The 12,363-nt window shown below is 66.6% G+C and overlaps 1 protein-coding gene across 1 annotated transcript in view; it reads left to right on the top strand.

Moving 5' to 3' along the window:
• The first annotated feature begins 1,485 nt into the window (after nt 1–1,485).
• The window catches only part of BRD3 (bromodomain containing 3), a 36,166-nt gene continuing 25,288 nt past the window's right edge, over nt 1,486–12,363 (top strand). Inside the window, exon 1 of the mRNA XM_061154217.1 lies at nt 1,486–1,609. The gene's annotated coding sequence lies outside the window, so the exon portion shown is untranslated. The remainder of the gene's footprint in view (nt 1,610–12,363) is intronic.

Here is a 12,363-nt window from a genome sequence, read left to right on the forward strand (position 1 = left end):
CTGGGAAGGATCCAGCCCACACAAGGAAACTCCACCTTGCGGCTGGCAGGATCAGCGGGTACCAAGGAAAATTTGTTATGCTTTGACTTTCCATGGGGGTTTAACATATGGAAGGGCTTCCCTTGTGGTTCAGCTGGTAAAGAATCCGCCCGCAATGCAGGAAACCTGGGTTCAATCCCTGGGTTGGGAAGATCCCCTGGAGAAGGGAACGGCTACCCACTCCAGTATTCTGGCCTGGGGAATCCCATGGACTGTATAGTCCATGGGGTCACAAAGAACCTGACAGGACTGTGACTTTCACTAGTATAGGCAAAGTGTATCCACTTTAGGTTATGAAAGTGAAAGTGAAAGTGAAGTGGCTCAGTTGTGTCTGACTCTTTGCAACCCCATGGACTGTAGCCTACCAGGCTCCTCCGTCCATGGTATTTTCCAGGCAAGAATACTGGAGTGAGGTGCCATTTCCTTCTCCAGGGCATCTTCCCAACTGAGAGATCGAACCTGGGTCTCCTGCACTGCAGACAGACGCTTTACCTTCCGAGCCACCAGGGAAGCCTACTTTAGGTTATAGCTAGATAAAAATCGACCTAAGGTGGAATTGCCACCCCCCAAAAAAAGATATCAGACGTGTCCAGGAGCTGAATCTTTCAAAATACAGAAAAGGGCCAGGGCCCACAGGTTTTACCTTCGGGGCCCACTGCTGGAATCCCAGCCTAGGGACCTTTGATCTCATTCCTGCCTCTCACAGGGGAAGATGGGAAAGAGGCTGGCGGGGGGGGCGGGGCGCGGGGGGCAGGTCTCCGGGCAGAGCCGGGAACGTCCCCTGCTTCTCGCCAGCACGGGGCACCTGGCGGCCCCTCCCACGGCCAAGAACTCGAGCGACCAGGCCCCAGCCTGATACGGGGACCGGAGGTGGGCGGGCTGGCGGGAGTGGGGCAGATGGGGGCGCGGCCGAGCGCGGCTCCTCCCTGGGCGGGGCCGCCCCTGCGCGCGCGCCGACGCCCCGCCCCCGCCCTCCTGCGCGCGCCCCCGCCAGGCTAATTAGGCGCGCGGTTTGTTTACAAACATGGGCGCCCGGCAGGTGCGCGCCGCCCGGACCGTGCGCGCCCGGGTTTCCAGGGCGGCCCCACCGACTCGGGGGTCCTCGGGCGAGAGTGGGAGAGGCAGGCGGGCGCTGGCCGTCCTCCCGCCTTTTGCGCGCCTCTTTGGGCACCAGGAAATACGCCCAAAGGCGTGTGTCCCCCGCGCCGGAGTGGGCGCGGGGGCGCCGCGCAGGGTCTCCGAGTCGCCACCGGCGCCCCGCCCCGCCCCCGCGCGCCCCCCGGGCCCGGCCCGCTCGCGGCCGGGTCGGCGGGGCGGGCTGTGGGCGGGGGCGCGCGGGGCGGGGCGGGGCGCCGGCGGGGCCGGGACATGTAGTCCGCGCGCCACGGCCTCCCCTGGGCGGCCCCGGCGCGGGCCCGGCCGCGGACTACGACTCCCGCCAGGCGCCGCGGCGCAGCGCATGAGCCCTGCTCGGCTCCGGCGCGTCTATTATGCTGCCGGGGCCGGCGAGCCAAAGAGGAGCCGGCCGCGCGGGCCGGGAGGGGACGGCCGCCGGAGCCGCCGAGGCCAAGTACGCCTTTCTTTTGCTTCCTTGCGCGCGCGGGGCGGCGGGCGGCGCGGGCGGAGGCGGGCCGGGCGGGCCGGGGAGCGCGGCCCCGTGCGCCCCGCGCAGGCCGCCGGCGCGTCCGGGGAGCCTGGCACCCGGGCGGCCGTCTCCGCCGCCGCCTTTGTGCGCGGCCACGATGCAACAAAGCGCGGCGGCGGCCCGGGGTCGCGGCGGCGGCGCGGACCCCTCCCCTCGGCCCTCCGCCCGCGCCCTCCTGGCCGCCAGCGTCCCGGGCTCGGGGGCGTCGCCGCGGCCGGGGCTCGCAGCCTGGAGTTGGCACGGCCCGCGCGCCCTGCGCCAGCGACCTCCCGCGCTCCCTCCCTCACGGAAAGGATTTTTTTCCCCCCCTTTTCTCCGCCCGCCATCTTTTGAAGGGGGGATCGGGGAGGACGCGGAGGGGAAGGTAGAGCTTCGGCGCCACTTTGCCCGCGCGCGCCCGGCCCGCCTCGGTCCTTGGCCGCGGGGCTCGCGCGGGGGCTGTCGCCGCGGCTGGGGCGGGGGGCGAGGCTGGCGGCGCGGCGTGGAGGCCGCTCGCTACAGAGTTAGGGGCCCGAGCTGACTTTGAGCCCTCTGGAGTTGCTGGGTCGTTGCAGCCCGGAGGAGTTCCCGTTTTGAAAAACAGCGTGAAAAGCGCTTACAACGGCCGAGATCGAGTTGGAGCGGGAGGAGCTGGGCTGGGCCCTGGCTTGACAGCGCGGCACAAGCCCATCGGGGAGAAGTGCTCACCCCAGGCCTCACACGGCTCCCCCGGCCCTCGTGGACTCCCCGAGAATAAACGTGGGGCTCGGGGGAGTCCTCTCCGCCGGTTGCTCGTCGGGGTCAGGGCCGGGGGTGGAGGCCTTGGGTCGCCTCCTTTTCACTCGGGGCCAGGGGCAAAAGGTTTTGGAAAGATAAGAGTGGGAGCATGGCGCGGGTCCGCCGGCAGACCCCCCGGGGGTGGTCCCGTGGTCCACCCTGCGGGTTCCCGCCTTTGGGCCCAGTCCCTGACCGTCCTGCGATCCTTCATTTTGGCTGGAAGCTTTCTACCCAGAAGCGCATAACTGGGGCTCCTTCCCGTGTGTTCCCTGGGTTGTGGCTGCAAAGTTAATGGTGCTGGGGGGTGCTGTTGTGTATCCTTTGGGCAAACTATGGGCCGGGGAGGGCGGGGGGCGGAAGGCGTGTAACTGAGGGATCGCTGCGCGCCACCCCCCCCCCCCCAAGTGAGGACAGAGAAAAAAGTTTTTTTTTTTTAAAGCTTGTTTTGTAGGCTTTCTTCTTGACTCTTTCTTTAAAATGGGGGTTCTTTTCCTGAGTCCCTGGATGGCATTACTCCTGGGGGAGAGGTTGGCATTCTAGGGGGTGAAGAAAAGGCCTGAATCCCTGCGAGGGTCTGGCTTCAGGAGTTAGGGACCTCCCCGCTTCCCTCCCCTTCCACCATCCTCCTGCAGCCGGGAATCCGGCCTCTTATTTGCAAATAAAGCTCTGTTTGCCCTTCTCTGTCGTGAGGCCTTGATGTGTGCTCGCGGTTACAGATCCGGAGAGATAGGGCGCACGGCGTCTGGGGCGGGAGGGGACGCGGGGCGGAGTGGGCTGTTTCTCCCTGACCTTTCTGGTAACCTGGGAGGTGGGAGGGGGGCAGGCCTCTGGAATCCCGCCCCAGCAGCTCCTCAGAAGCTTCGATCCAGCCCCAGCCCCGCCGCGGGGACGTCCGGGGAAGGAGGGCCAGGCGGCGCCGGTCGATTTTTGTTTTGTTTTTAGAAAGTGGAGTAATTGCCTTCCCTCCACAACAGCCCGTGCGCGCTTGGGAAGTGAGCTCGCAGGGCCGGAGGCAATCTGTTAAATACTCTGGGCCCGCCGGGCTCGCGGGCAGAAAGTGAAAGTGGAGGGGGGGGGGGGCGGTGCGGCGGGGTAGACAGCGCCCGCCCAGCGCCCGCCGGGGCCAGCCGCGCCTCCTGCGCCCTCTTCCTCCAGCCTGGCGCATTGCCAGTCGTCCGAGCCCTGCGCCCCGCGCCCACGGCCATTTCCTGGTTCTGGGCGGCAGAGGCTCTCTGGGGAGCGCTGGCCCCCTGCCACCGATCGCAGTGCAGTGGTTGGTGCAGGACACCGCCCCGGCCAGCCTGGCCCTGCACCCACCACTGGGGTCCTGTACTCCTTGGGGAGCAGCGCTCCTCATCCTGTGGGGCCGGGGGAGCTGGCCCGGGTGGGGAGTGGGGTTTCCCCAGGGAGCGTCTGCCCAGATGCATGTGCAAAGCCGCTCTGCAGACCCCCCACCCTCCCCACCAGTCTCGGGGCAGTCTGGCGAGTAGCTGGTCCTCCTTCCGGTCTGCCTGACAGACGGCGGGCTTGTAGAGGCACAGGGCGCCCGTCAGATCTTCGTAGACCCCGTGCCAGCGGCCAGCGTCTAGTCAGCATTCCTTGCCTCCAAAGGGAACTTTAATGACGTGTGGCAGAGAGCTGCATCGTGCTAGGCACACACCTGTCTGCTGGGAGCTTGTCCGGAGAGCGCCCTCCGCCGCACCCCGAGCTCTGCCCCCTGGTGTCCGTGGACAAGGTCCACAGGTGTCTTAACAGTGTTGGGTGGCCCAGGCACTTGGTCGAGGGTGCTGATCGGTAGGTGCCCAGGGGGCGGGCAGCTTGTTGACCCCCTCAGCTCCCCCTTGAGTCATGAACCCCTTTGGCACCTGCACCCCCGCTCTGGGGGCCTGTGGTCCTGCCTGCGACAAACACTGGGCTCTTAAAGGCCAAGGGTGACGTTTCTGGGTCTGCGAGTGGAGATGATAGTTACCTGGGCCGGGGTGGGGGGTGTGTCCAGAGGCCCTGCTGCGTCAGCGCTGTGGGTCAGCCTCTGTTTCTGCGGCCAGGTTTTCACTGTTGCATATGAGAACCTGGTCTGAACCTAACCCCTTGTCAGGGTCTTTGTGAGCTGGAGTCTGAGCTGGCAGGCACATGGGGGGACGCCCTCCACCATCCTTGCTGCAGAACTGGGGGAGTTGGTCAGGAGGTCACGAGGCGCCTGGGAGAACACTCCCCGTGCTCAGAGGCTGCCACCTGGGGTGCCGGGTGCCGCAGGCGCCCTGTGGGATTTTCCTACAAGTGTTGGAATCTGGGTTCAGGAGGGTGATCAGGAGTGTGTTCGGGAGAGCTGGGGGCACGCGTGTCCCAGATGCTGCCCCGTTGTGAGGAGCTGGCGCTGCGGGGTCCCCGCCGAGGTCCCTGGTAGCTGGGGGCGGGAATGCGTGTCAAGCAGCTGGACCTTTGTGCCGTGTTATCAGGAGGAGCTGGCGGGCAGCGTGGTCTGACGGTGTAGCAGGGTGAAACTCGGGTGCAAGTGGGAGGAGAGGGCCAGAGGGGTGCTGCCCAGCCCCCAGCCTGCCCGCCCTTGGGGCAGAGCGCTGGCCATGCCTGCCGGGTGCCAGGGCTGCTGGTGCAGAGCTGGGGCCCTGCTGCCTGTGCGCCCCAGATAAGCCACACCCACTCTGTGCTCTGCGGTCTCAGCTGCCAGCAGGCTGTCCCGGCTGGGCCGTTGGGGGTCTGGGTGGGGAAGACACCATTGGCCGTGTGCCGGTCCCCTGAGATGTCGGAGCCTGCACCCCCACGCCCCGAGGGCAGGGAGAGACTGCGCTCGGTAAGCGTGTGAGCTCTGGGGCTGTGGGAAGGGTCCCAGGGGTGGCGGCTGTGACCCCTGGCTCTTGGGCACCCCCCATGCTCAGAGCGCGTGCGGGTCCCTCTCCAGGGCGTCCAGGCTCCGGCCAGCCCTCCCGTGGGCGCCCCTGCTGCCCTGGAAACGTGTGGGCACCCAGGGAGCGTGTTTGTGTGGGGACCCTGGTTTACCGAGGCTGGGCCATGCGAGGTGCCGTTCTGGGCTGGCGCTGGGGGCGGGGCGCTGGCTGCCCCTCAACACTGGGATTGGCCTGTGGTTGTGGAGTCCCAGCCTGATCTCCCGCCTCCCTGCTCAGGCTCCACAGCCTCCCGGCCCCTCTAGGTCTTGGGTCCCGTCTGTTACGTGGGGCGAAGGGTCAGCGTCCTTCTGAGGGCTGCCGCCTGGGGTGTGAGCTCGGGAGGGCCCTGGCGGGCGCGGCCACTGCCTGAGTCTAATCTGGGACGCATGGTGTGTGTGGAGCCTTCTCTCGCTCAGGGTCCCGGAGTTGCCCACATGGTTGTCGGGGTCAAATGGGGGTTGTCTTTTGGGACAGGCGACAGTGACCGCACGCAGGGCCAGGCCCCCCGGCAAGTGCAGTGACCGCCTGACCCCAGCATCGTCTGTGGGGCCGACTGGCCCGGAGAGGCTGGTCCCTCCCTCCCTTTCCAGGAGCGTGGGGGCTGGTCAGGCTGTCCTCCGTGTGTCCCCTGGCGTCATCCCCCCTTCCGAGTGGCCCATCCCTCGCGCCCCCCCCCCCCCCGCCCTGAGAATTCCCCTGGAGCTTTCCAGCCCTTGACATGCACCGCTGGTGCAGCGTCTCTATGGTTTCTTTGGTTTTTCTTAAGGGTGGATTGTTTGAGGGGGGTGGGGACAGCCTCACACAGTTCAGGGGGCGTGGCTGGCCTGACCCCCACTGTGAGCAGTGACCCCACAGCAGAGCTGGCTTCTCCAGGTAGGCTGGTGGGCTGGGCAGAAACATGGGGTGTCAGGGAACACTGGATTGAGGAGGAGCCTTAGCTGTGGGGGGTGCAGAGCTGAGAGGACATGGTGACGTCAGGAGGGGGCCAAGGACTCTCGGTGGGCCAGGCTGGTTCCTTAGTTCAGGTCAGTTCAGTCGCTCAGTCGTGTCTGACTCTGTGACCCCATGGACCACAGCATGCCAGGCCTCCCTGTCCATCACCAGCTCCCGGAGTTTACTCAAACCCATGTCCTTTGAGTCAGTGATGCCATCCAGCCATCTCATCCTCTGTCGTCCCCTTCTCTTCCTGCCCCTAATCCCTCCCAGCATCAGGGTCTTTTCCAATGAGTCAGTTCTTCACATCAGGTGGCCAAAGTATTGGAGTTTCAGCTTCAGCATCAGTCCTTCCAATGAACACTCAGGACCGATTTCCTTTAGGATGGACTGGTTGGATCTCCTTGCAGTCCAAGGGACTCTCAAGAGTCTCCTCTGACACCACAGGTCAAAAGCACCAATTCTTCGGCGCTCATCCTTCTTTACGCTGTGACTCTTGCATCCATACGTGACCACTGGGAAAACCGTAGCTCTGACTACTCGGACCTCGAAGACCCGGGGGTGCTGTGGGCATGCGATGGGGCTGGCCTGGGGGGGTCATGCCCTGACTCTGGGTGGGCTCAGGCCCTGGTCGGGGCTGAGTCACTCTGGGGAGCGGCCCTTTGGGTGTCCGCTATGGTGGCACTCACCCCTGCGAGGTGGGCAGTGGTGGCCAGCAGGGCCTGGGGTGTGTGGGGCCCCTGCCCGCCTGGCTGACCCGCTCGGAGGCCCCTCGCCGGGCCCCTGCGTCCCCTCGCTGGAGGAGGCAGTTGGCTCCGTCTGTCACTGAAGCCGACCCTGCCCACACGGCTCCTGTTTCCTGAGGCCCGGCCGCCCCTGGCAGAGGTGCTGGGGCGGCGGGTTGGCCCCTCCCTGTGGGTCAGCGCTGTGTCTCTGTGGGTCTCTCCCGGCCGTTCTGGGATGTGGTGCGGAGCCTCCGGGGTTGGGTGGATGGCCTTGCTCACAGCCTGGCTCTGCCCTGGGCCCTTTCACCACTGAACCTCCCACCCCACCCGGAAAGTGGAGCCCCTGTGGCCCCCGCCAATGCTGGGATGGGACCCAGGAAGATGGGGCAGCGTCATGGTGGGGGGGACCCCCCCAACTCAGGAGGCGAGGCCGCAGGGTCTGAGCTGGGCTGAGGGTGGGGAGGAGCTGACACTGGGATGGGGCGCCCGTCCCAGGCTTTCTTCCAGCCTCTGACCTCCGCCCTCCGTGCCCACGTCCCCCACCAGGCTCCCCCCAGCCTGACTGGCTCGAGATCCCCCTTCGGCCCGACGCCCCCCAAGCTAAGAGCGTCCTGTGGCTCCTCACCCCTCTGCCTCCTCCTCTGACCCTGCCCACCTCCCCGCTAACGCCCCCGGCCATGGCTGAAAGCATGTCCCCCGATGGTGGTGAGCGAGCAGCCCCTGGGTTGGGCACCCCCCCCTCCCCCCAGCATCTCCCGAGACATGGAGGAGACCAGGCCGCCCAGGAGTGCCCGACTCCGGCCGCTGGGTCCTGTCTGCGGCGGGAGGGTTGGAGCCGCCACTGCGGCTGCGTTTTCTGGGTGGTTTCCCTCGTGGCCCCTGGACAGAGGTCCACACTCTGCCCTTGTTTGTCCAGGAGCCTAAAGGGCTCTGGTGTCCAGCCCCTCTCGATGCGGCCCTCCGGGTTGAGCCGTCCTAGAGGGGCTGAGTTTGTGTTTTATTTCTGATCACAGTTCCCTGGGGAGGAAGGAAGCGGGTCCCAGAGCCTTGAGCCCAGGGACCCTGGGAAGGGGCGGGGAGATGGCCGTGACCTCTGGGCCCGCCTGCTGTGGAGCTGGGACACCCGCCCCCGCCCCCACCTGTGTCTGGACGTGTCCTGCAGAGTCCCTCGCGACGGAGTGGCGGGTGTGTGGCCCCAGAGGGTGGGGCGGCCGCGCAGTGACCCCCGGCCCCACCCCTCCACCGCCCTGAGCCAGCCGCTCAGCTTTCTGGGCCCTCCCGTGGGATCCCGCCCCAACCCCTGTCTGCATTTCCTCTCGCCGTTCGAGGGCTTTTGCGGTTTGTCAGCGTTTCCGCCCCGGGTGGTTTCAGATCCCCTCTCTTCGAGGGAAGGCTTCTCTCACTCTGACCTTCGCACGTTTGTGGTGCTGCCGTCAGGCCTGGCGGCGGGCACCTCGGGAGGTGTGTGTTTGGGGGGATGCTCCCCAGGATGTGTGTGGGGGGAGGAGTGCTCCCTAGGATGTGTGTGTGTGCTCCCTGGGAGGTGTGTGTGGGGGGGTGCTCCCCGGGAGGTGTGTGTGTGTGGGTGCTCCCCGGGAGGTGTGTGTGTGTGGGTGCTCCCCGGGAGGTGTGTGTGTGGGGGGTGCTCCCCGGGAGGTGTGTGTGTGTGGGAGTGCTCCCTGGGAGGTGTGTGTGGGGGGGAGTGCTCCCCGGGAGGTGTGTGTGTGTGGGAGTGCTCCCCAGGAGGAGTGTGTGGGTGGGGGTGCTCCCTGGGAGGCGTGTGTGGGTGGGTGCTCTCCAGGAGGTGCGTGTGGGTAGGGAGGTCTGTGTGGGTGGGGGGTGCTCCCCGTGAGGTGTGTTGGGGGGTACTCCCCGTGAGGTGTGTGTGTGGGGGGGGGTGCTCCCCGCGAGGTGTGTGTGTGTGGGGGGGCTCCCTAGGAGGTGTGTGTGGAGGGGGGAGTGCTCCCAGCCTCGCTCTCCCCTCTGAGGGGCTGGGGTCCGGGGGTCCCCACGCAGGGCACGCATGAGCCTCGTCATGGCGAGGCCGAGAGCTCCCAGCTCTCTCTGCCCGCGCCCGCTCCCAGCCTTCTCCTGGAGGGCTGGTTCTCAGTGGGCCTGGGGGTGTCGGGGGCGGGCTGCATGTTTTGCTCCTGTGTGTTCATCCCAGGAGGTGAGACCGGGGTGAAGGGGAACCTGGGCGCCTTGCAGGTCTGCCCCTGCGTCTGGGCTCTGTCACCTGTGCTTCCCACCCCATCTCGGGCCTCCTGCCTGAGTCCCCGTGCCCAAACCTTGGGTCGTCTCTGCCGGGCCGGGAGCCCAGGGAGCAGGGCTCTGCCCCCCAGACCTCACTATTGCTGTGGGGTGGGGGGCGCAGGGTCCTGAGTGCCCCAGGAAAGGGGGCTTCGCCTCTTCTTCCTGAGGTGGGGGCTTCCCAGTGTGGCCAGCAGAGGGGCCGTGGAGGCCCCTTGCATGCCCCGCTTCTACTCAGAGACCCCCAGTCATTTCAGCCCCCCTCCCACCCCTGTGATCACAGAGCAGACGTATCTCCTGCATAAGACTTGATCCTCCTCTCTGAAGTGTCAGGGCTATTAAAGACTTGTACCGCACATCGCTGTCACCCCCAAAGCGCTGACGGTGAGTCCACGGTCATCAAATGACTGTGTGGACGTAGACGCCTCCCTCTCACTGTCCAGCAGGTGTTTCCAGCGTGCTGGCCCAGGGCGGAGGTGCTGGGGGTGGGCACCGCCTCGCCCGCCCCGGCTGTCCCCCCCAAGCCTCGAGGGGCCCCGAGGCATCCCGGGCTGGGTGGAGAAGCCGATCCCAGTGACCGGCAGCCTTCCTGAGTTGCAGCTGGGACCCCAGAACACTGCCCCAAGGAGTGAGCTTTCTTCCTCGTTCTTTTGCAGCGGCAGCTGGCCCTTCCCGCTGCGGGTCGGCCTTCTGTGTCCGTGTTTACCTCCCCGGGAGGCTGACATGTTTCCCTACAGGCTGTCGTGTCTGACCTGGGACGTTGTCTCAGACCCTGGGGGCTGCAGGAATGCAGGCGCGCTGGCTGGGTTCTGAGACCCTGGGGGCTCCGTTGGGACACGCTTGGTGTTGGGGGAGCGGAAGTCGGGCTCCGGCCTGTTCCGTGAGGCTGCGGGTTGCTCCCAGCCTGATCACGGCGGGCATTGCCTGCTTGTGCCCTGAGCGTACTGGAGTGGGGGCACTCACGTCCCAGGGGGTCACGGGCGTCTATGGGGGCCCTGCTCCCGCCCCAGGGGGCAGCTTGTCCGCGTGGTGGGGGCCTGAGTGCCCTGGGCCTTAGTTTCCCCACCTGCAGCCTGCCCCTGTAGTGCTGCCAGGGGCTGACCTGGGGCCCCCGAGGGGGGCTCCCCGCCGGACATTTCCTCTGTTCCTTCTGTGGGCCCTCCTGGTGCCCCCACCCAGCCGCAGGGGCTTAGGCCATGGGAGCGGGCTGGAGCCTTTTGGAAACCCGCACTCCTGAGTTTGCCTTGTTTCTCTCGATGGAGGGGACCTGTGGGCACCCCCTGCGGGGCTCTCTTGAGGAAGAGGTTCTGGAGTCTCTGCCAGTGGACGCAGGCACCCGGCCACATTGGCCCCCCTGCAGTCTTCTTGTCTGGGTCCCTAGCCAGGGAGGCCAGGTGGGCAGGTGATCAGCGTCCGTCCTGGGTGGGGCCTGGCAGGGCTGAAGGGAGGGGGTGGGACTGTCCGTGTGCCCACGCTGAGCCCAGGCCTGCTGGGTGAGGAGACCCCCCTGAGGGGCTGGTGTCCCCGGCTCTTTAGCTGCTGTCCAGGAGTCCCCGGCCCCCATGTCCTTGAGGGTGGGCGCCGTGCCTCTGTCCTTGGGGCTGGCTTGGAAGCGCTTGACCACTGACGGCCGTGCCGGTGGTCAGCCAGGAGGGCAGCTGGGACTTGGAACCTGGTGTGGCAGACCCTAGGCAGGTACGCCCCGCTGCCCTTCTGCGGGGCCCCCGTGTCTGTGGCATCTTTGCATCCCCAGCTGAAGTTAGACTCAGACCAGGAACTCGGAGGGGTGCCGCTGCCTGGGACCACCCCCCGGGGTTGCGGGGGCCCTGCTCACAGTTGTGGGGGGGCCATCTGGGGTCTTATGACTGCTGGGCACCCTCTCTCACCCTGTGATGCCAGGAGCCAGGTCGGGAGGCAGGGGTGTTCTGGGCTCGCGTTCCTCGAGGCCCTCCATGGCTAGGTTCAGGAGATACCCCGAGGATGGCAGAGCCTCAGCTTTGTCATCCGTGTGGTGGGCCTGCTCACTGGCCATGTGGGATCACGTGGCATCTCCCCTTCAGTGGGGGTGGAGGGCCCGCGGCCGACCACCCAGCATCCTTCGGGGGTCTCCACCATCTGCCCCCGTGACCTCGCCCAGGAGGGCAGCTGGGGAGGCCTGGCCAGGGCCCGCTGGGGGCGGGTGCATGGTGAGCCTGGACGTGGCCGGGCGGTGAGTCCCCGGCCTGTCTTGTTGTTTGAAGTCCCCACGTGGCTCTGGCCCTCTTCTCTGGGACCTATGTCGGTTCAGGTCTGAGCCCTGGAGGGGCGGGTGGGGGGCAGCTAGTGGACTGTGGCCCCAGCTTCTTTCTGGAAGCAGCCTCTGCCTTCCGGTCCCGGGATGCGGCCCGACCCCCGCCCGGACGAGGTGGCTGACGGACGGCACAGCTGTGGTGGGTGGCCGCCTGCTGCCTGGACAGGTGGGCGTTGGTTGGGTTTCTTGGCCATCCAGGCAACGTGGACCTGGGTGGGGGGTGTGAGGGGGTCGACGGCGCCTTTCACAGCCCTGCTGAGGGCGAGCCGAGACCTCGGGGTCGTCGTGGGGCCAGGACTCGCCCAGGATGGAGCACGCACAGCTGCCGGGCCCGGTCCTGGAACTTGGAGGAAGAGACGGGAGTTCCCAGACGCTTGGCCGGGTTGGAGCTTTTTTCCAAACCAGAAATCCTTTTACACTTGCTGCTTTTTGCAAGAGTAACATGTTCCTAAAAAAAGAAATCCACCGGTTCAGAAACACAAGAAAGGCAGAAAGCAGCCCATGGGCCCGCGCGCTGTGGGCACCCAGGGGGCCCCTCCGTCAACTTGCTGTCCCAGGATGTCCCGGGCTCAGCCAGCATCTGATTTCCTCAGGCTCGCTATTGGGTCGGCAGGGTTGACAGGGAGGCGAGGCCAGACTCTTGCTGTAGCTCTGCTCGCCCTGGACACGTGGCCCGATCTGGGCTCTGCTGCGTTCTGGGTGGGCTTGCCCCGACAGGGAGTGGCGTGGCCCCTCACCCGCCCCCAGAGGGACAGCGCCGGGTGACCTGTGTGACGCTACGGCCCGCCTGGGAGGGTTCTGCCCGAGCCCCTGGCTGCACGG

Source organism: Dama dama, chromosome 11, assembly GCF_033118175.1.
Source record: "Dama dama isolate Ldn47 chromosome 11, ASM3311817v1, whole genome shotgun sequence".
NCBI classification, from domain to species: Eukaryota; Metazoa; Chordata; class Mammalia; order Artiodactyla; family Cervidae; genus Dama; species Dama dama.